Source organism: Rhinolophus hipposideros (genome assembly GCF_964194185.1).
Source record: "Rhinolophus hipposideros genome assembly, chromosome: 21".
Lineage (NCBI taxonomy): Eukaryota > Metazoa > Chordata > Mammalia > Chiroptera > Rhinolophidae > Rhinolophus > Rhinolophus hipposideros.
The window spans coordinates 3468856-3475561 of NC_138067.1; positions in this window are offsets into that span (position 1 = coordinate 3468856).

Below are 6706 nucleotides of genomic sequence, written 5' to 3' on the forward strand. Positions count from 1 at the left end.
TTATCTATTTATCCGTTATACTTCAAAGTTGCTAAGAGGCTGGAACTTGACTGTTCTCATCATGTTAAAAAAAGGTAATCGTGATGTTCTGGAGGTGTTAGCTAACGCTACAGTAATAGCATTACAATACATAAATGCACCAAATTAACATGCTGCACACCCTAAGCTTACACAACATGTAGGTTAACTATAGCTCAAAGAGTTTCTAAAAAATGAAAAAACTGAGGCTTATAGCGTTTGTGACTTGGCAAGGATTGAAAAGCCTAGAATAGGCATGTGAACTCAGGCCCGTGTGGCCCCAAAACCACCATCTTTTGCTTTTCTCTTTATTGAGAGCTTCTAGGGCAATAGTCCCAAAGTATGGTGCACATGTCTCAGAGGGTCCGTGAATCGTTTCGGAAATTCATGGACAAACCCTTTTTTGATTTTGATGGTGTGCACTGATTATAATCTGTGCTAGGAAAATATTTTTAAAACACACCAAAACACAGAATTTTATGACTATTATTGCTTGGGCCAAAGCCAGAATTTACTTAAGTAAAGCAAGTAAGTTAATTTACAAAGTAATTATGTAGGTGAGAGAAGAGGTGATACTTAGAGATGGCAAGCGTTGTCACGATGGTTTGTGAATGACTCAAGCTTGGGAAACACAGAATAATGTCTGGTGACATTAAAGAACGGAATGTCACGTACTGGGTGCCATAAAGGACACCTTGGGGTGTCTCCCAGCTCACTGTGTAATTATTCCTTCTCTGATCACTGTCCCCTCCCCGCCTCAGCTTCTGTTGTTACTGTGAAAGGAGTTGTATTCCTATAACATGGTCATGTCCATGGGCCACAGTTGGTGGTTGGCCTGCGACGGCCAAAGCTAGCTGGGCCGGTCAGGTGCTTCCCTGTAAACACAGAGAACAACTAAGACACAGCAGGCTCTGTTGGGTCGTCCTGTTGAAAGGAGGCCATGTGACATCAGGGGGTGTTGGTGACCACCGTTCCGTTCTGCCTTGGGGACAGGAAAGCAGTCAGGTAAAAGAATGAAGGAGGCATGCTGTGAGACAGTGGGCTCTGTTCTGTCCCTGAAGTCCAGTGAGTTCTGTAAGACACTCTGTCCTTCCCATTCCCCCTCCTTTTGGCCCATGCCACCTCCAGGGAGGGTAGGTATCGCAGCTGGAAGAGTTGTAACCTGCACAGATCTGCTCCGAGATTGGCGTGACTGCTAACCCTCCCCTTTGCCAGCTCCCTTCCTCACCTCCATGCCCTCCCCGGGGCCGTTCTAATACCTGACGGCAGTGGGCGCATGCTCCATTCCCAGTGTAGGCCCTTCCAGATGAGACAGGTCTGTTCCGTTTCCCAAAGTGGCAAGTAGGGCCATCGGCACAGCCCCGTCTGGAGGCCTGGAAATCTTGCCGTGCACCTGCCGTGCCAGTCAGGAGATGCAGACGTCTCACACCTCTGGGTGGTGAGAAGGGCCGGCCTCTGTCATGAGAGGGGGCGGGTCAGTAAGCCGCTCACTTCTCAACAGCACTTCTTGGCACAGAAAACTGTTCTGCGACAGCCCGGCTTGGCTTGGGCTTTCCTCCGCTCCCTTGGGAAGGCATTCCTGGGAGGGGTGCAAGGTACACCCTCAAGGAACCTGGAGCCCAGTAGTAAAGTATTTCTACAGCGCAGGCTGTCTTGCACCTGAGAGATTCTGTGCATAACTGCTGGGCCTGCAGCTGGTCAGCCTCACTGATTAGCCTCGTCCCCAGTTCTTTTCACACAAACCCTCCATTCTGGCCCAGCTGGTTTCCCTAGGAGGCCCTGTGGTTGGCACACCGGTGGAGCTCCTATGTCACCTGGGTCACCCTCTCTGCACACTGCCCCTTCTCCACCAGGCGAGTAGATCCCTGTAGCCCGAGAGGTCCCCCTCCCACACCACAGCTGACTGGACCCGGAGTGGATCTGGGCAGTCTTGCAGGGACTCTAGTTGCAGAGCTACACTGGAAGACCTCATGGGCTGGGGGCTGGGGGCGTGCGTTCGGGGAGTCCAGGCTGGACTGTGTGCAGGTGGAACAAGTGAAGGTGGTCCAAGGAAAGAGATGGGTGTGCAGAGGGCAACAGAGGTGAGAGGCCATTTGTCGGTCATCTTGCCAGCATTCCAGCTCCTTGTTCCTATGTGTCCTGACAACCAGCCATCTTTCCTTAACTTGAATATCAGGAAACAAGCTTATAAGAAATCCACTTTGTGGTTGAGTTATAATTTATATACAGTAAATTACTCAAATCTGGAGTGGATTTCTGTTTCTAGATACCAAATGACGTGTGGTGAGCCATTTCTCGTCCCACATTTGTTTATGCTGCCCCCTCGTCAGTGGCGTCCTCCTTGATGCTCTCTGCTTACTTGAGTCCTTTCTATCCTCCTTGAAGCCCCCCCTAAACTCCCCAGCCCAGAGAGAGCTCCCTGTACTTTGAGCCTGTCAGTTAAAGCTGCTATAACAGAAACACTACAGACTACGTGGCTTAGACAACAGACATTTATTCCTCCCAGTTAGGAAGTTTGGGAAGTCCAAGATCAAGGTGCTGCCAAGTTGGTTCCTGGAGAGGACTCTCTTCCTGGTTTGCAGGATGGCTGCCTTCTTGCTGTGTCCTCACATGGCAGAGAGAAAGGTCATCGCTCCTATCTGCTCTTAGAAGGGCACTAGTCCCATTCAGGAGGGCTCCGCTGTCATGACCTCATCACCTCCCAGAAGCCACCACACTAAGGAGCAGGTTTCAATATGTGGACGTGGGGACACACTGAGTCCAGAGCAGAGCCCACGGACTTGACTGTACAGTGAAGCAGGTCAGTTAACAGTCTTGAAGTGAGCTTCCTCTCCGTGCCAGGCCTGTATTGGGCATTGGGGACACACTCTGCCCTCCAGGAACTCACAGCAGTGCAGACAGGCTGGAACAAAGAAAATGCCCAGCCGTAATGCTATGTGACAAGTGCTAAAATGAGAACATTTCCTTCTGTTGGGGGAGGTGTGGAGTCCTCAGGGAAAGATGGAAAACAAGGTGACACCGGAATCAGGGATGAATGAAACTTTGCCAGCTGCACAGGGGGCACGGGACTGCACATGCTCAGTATCCCAGGAGAGGGATGCTGGTTGGCTGAGCGTAGGTCGTCGGCCAGACCCTTGCCTGTGGGTAGTGCCGGACAGACCTGGCAGAAGGAGCTTCTGGGGACCCCTACAGCTCCCATGGTGGATAGCATGTGCCTAGATTTCCATCCCAGCATGACTCACCCCAGTGGGGGAGAGGCAATGTCGCCAAAGGGACAACAGATGCTGGGTTAATGGGCAATAATGGATGTGTCCCCCATGGGGTCCCACTGGACCCGGAGTGGATCCACGACCAGATATGAATCTGGGGTGCAGTCCAAGGAGCATGGACTTAGAAGCAAGACATGGACAGTCGCTTAATCTTTCCTGGACTCAGTTTCCTTATCTGTAAAGTGGAGGTAAATTGTGTCTTATTATCAGGGTTCCTGTGAGGATTAGAGAGAACCTACATAATGTGCTTTGCATGACCTCTGGCTCACAGTAGACCTTTCCGAAATGGCAGTCTTTGCAGCATTCTTCATGATGGAGCAGTGACAGACCTGCTCCTCTCTGTCCCATCACCACCATGGGACCTCGGCCCTACCTCCGTGGAAGTTCACTAGCTATCCAAAAAGGAGGGGCACGCCTAGGCCCAGTCGTTGTGTGAGTTAGGTGTGAACTACAGAGCCTCAGAACACACTGGGAAGGGAGCCCCCTGCCTGCCCCACATGGTGGCAATTGCCAGCCCCCAGAATTTTGGAAGGAGCGGCTCAAGTTTCACATCCATGGAACATGCTTGAGCAGATTCCCTCGTAGCTGTTACTCCCTCACTGCCAGGCACACTGTGTGCTATTTTAAGCTGTAATTCCACATACGGTGACATTCCTCCTCTTTCATTTCTAGGCTTTTCTGTTCTTTAAACAGACCTTTGGTCTTTTTAACATTTTCTGTCCCTCTCAAAGTAATGGGGAGAGTTCATGACTCCCACCATCCTCAGAATTGCCTGGCTTTGAGATTGTATTCGGAATCCTTTAATGGTGCTTTAATGTCAGGTGCAAAATGAAGCCTTTCTCGAGTCTTTGTAACATGCTTGAAAGGACAAAGTGGTCTTGTCACAGGCTGCTGGCATGGTCTCGGAGCTTTGCCACAATTCATCTTGTAACAGATGGGCTTTTCATTAGGTGTGCACACTGCACCCACCTGGGAATTCACCACCGTTGGTTGAGAGAGAGATTTGATTTCAGCTGCAGATAATTACTCCCTTTCTTGTCTTGACCCTTGGATCAAAGACTATCAACAAATTCAAATCTCTGTCTTTTCCTCTTCTGCTGGGTTAGAATGCTAGTAATAGGTTGGATGAAACCAGCTTTCATTCACGCAGCATGGCTTGGACTCAGGTACCAAGGCCAAGGTTATAGGTGTTTGGCGGTGACACAACATGGCCTTTCTGGCATGTAGTGTCCATGAAATCACGGATGACAGCAGGTTCCATTTATGTTGCTCTTGGTACGGCTTCAGGGGAAGGCCCCAGTGACCTCCACGTTGTGAAATCCTCCTTAACATGCTCCCTTCCTTACCCTGATTTTCTTCCTACCACTCTGAGCATGATGTCTGCCTTTTTACAGGTTTCTGTTGGCCTTTAAATATGGAGGAAGCTCGGGCTTCGTCCAGTCCCTTTTCCAATTTCATTCTTTAATCTCTCCTTAAGAATTTCATCCATGTGCATGACTCCAGCGACTTCCAATGGGCCAATGACTCATAAACTCTAGTTTGAAGAGCAGCCTAGACCTGTGAATCTCAAACCCATATGCCTAACGACTGCCTTCCTCACATCTCCAAGGGGACGTGTCAGCAGGCTCCTCAGACGTGGCTGTTAAAGCCTGAGTGCAGTATTTGTCCTTAGAAGCTTGTCTTCCAAGAGTTCCATCTCCGTGTCTGGCAGCCCCACTACCTACCTCCCACCAAACACTGAGGGTCTTTCTGACATGTCTTTCTCCCATCTTCTCTTATCCACTCTGTCATTAATCGCTCTGATTCGATCACTTGAATACCTCACATTGGTCCACTTGTTTGCACCCACCACCAGCACACCTTCTGGCTTCCTGGTCTACTTTGTGTGTGGCCCCAAACTGTGTTCCGTGAGTAAGCGTTCCGAAACAAATCTAATCATGTTACCTCTGCCTAAAAACCTTCAGCGTTTTTCCACTTAATTTTAAGAGAAAGACCCAAATCCTTGACGTGTCCACAAGGCCACCCCTGGTCTGAGCTGTGGCAGCCACGCCTCCCACTTAACTGCCCTGTGCCTGTTTATGTGGCCGTGACGTCAAGGCTTTGGCTTATGCTCTTTGTTCTGCACTCCCAAGACCTTCCCTTACTGTGACGATGTTGCCCTTCTTCACATCTCTGCTCCAGTTTTCACTCCTTTGAGGAAGGTTTTCCCGCACCTGCCTCTCGTGAGGGCTCTCAGAGCCTCTCCATCACGGCACTTCTCCGCTGGATCTGTGGGATTCTCTGAGTACTTGGCTCTGTTCCATGAGGGCAAAGACTGTATCTCTTCTTGCTCATCATTATGTGTGGCTCCCAGCACAGTAACCACACACATAGTAGGTGCTCAATAAAAACTTCTAAATGAATAAATAACTACTGGAAGTCCAGAAGACACTCATGTCATTCAAGAATTAAAGCAGATAAGCCTCCAAGAGAGCTCAGATTCCAGATAGAAATAGAGAGGAAAGGGGACAAGTTACTCAAAGTCTGGTTTGGGGCGGGGGGACACTGAAGTCTCTGCTCTTTGTCGTATGCCATGTCAGTCTGTACCCAGTGGGGCTTCTTTCATTGTATGAGCTGGGTTTGTGGTGGGAAGGGATGTTCTCTCAGGGCAGAGGTCTGTCTGAAGGACTGCTGTGTCAGTCATTAAATGTTTAGTCCTACTGTGTCCCATCCCTGTGCTCCTGGAACTCAGGGCACTTAGTGTGGTGGGAAGGCCAGGACAGGTGACCGTGACATTGAGAAGATTAGGGTTTCCAGGCAGGAATTCCTGCCTGTTCTCAGGAATTTGTTTCTCTTTCCTGTTCCTGAATCCCGAGATATAAACTGTTTTCTGTTCTCCACGATGAATTGTTTCCACAAAGTGACGGCTGATACTACCAATCACCTGGGTTCAAGGAGCCGGTTTTCCCAATTTCCCAACCAACTTTTCTCAGGATTCGGGAATGGAAAAGTGAAAAAAATTCCCGAGAATGGGCAGGAATTCCTGTCTGGAAATCCTAGCAATAAATAGGAAAAGTGTCTAAGAGATACAGTGTGAGTAGTACGTTTATTTCCCATTGTGGGTATTACTGGGTTCAAGGAGAGATTTTCCTGATTTCCCGACCAACTTTTCTCAGGAATGGGAAAGTGAAGAAAATTCCTGAGAACGGGTGGGAATTCCCGCCTGGAAACCCTAGTGAGGATTTCAGCACAAGGCGAGAGAGCCAGATTGAGAGTCAGCGCTTCCAGTTTCTAGATGTGGGACCTCCAGCACGGTTCTTAACCTCTCGGAAGGCAAATTTATTCACCTGCAAAGTGAGGGTCACGAAATCAGGGTGGTTTAGGGGATTGGCTAACATAGGTGGGAGTTATGCACCGTGAGCAGAGGTTCCCTATAGTTG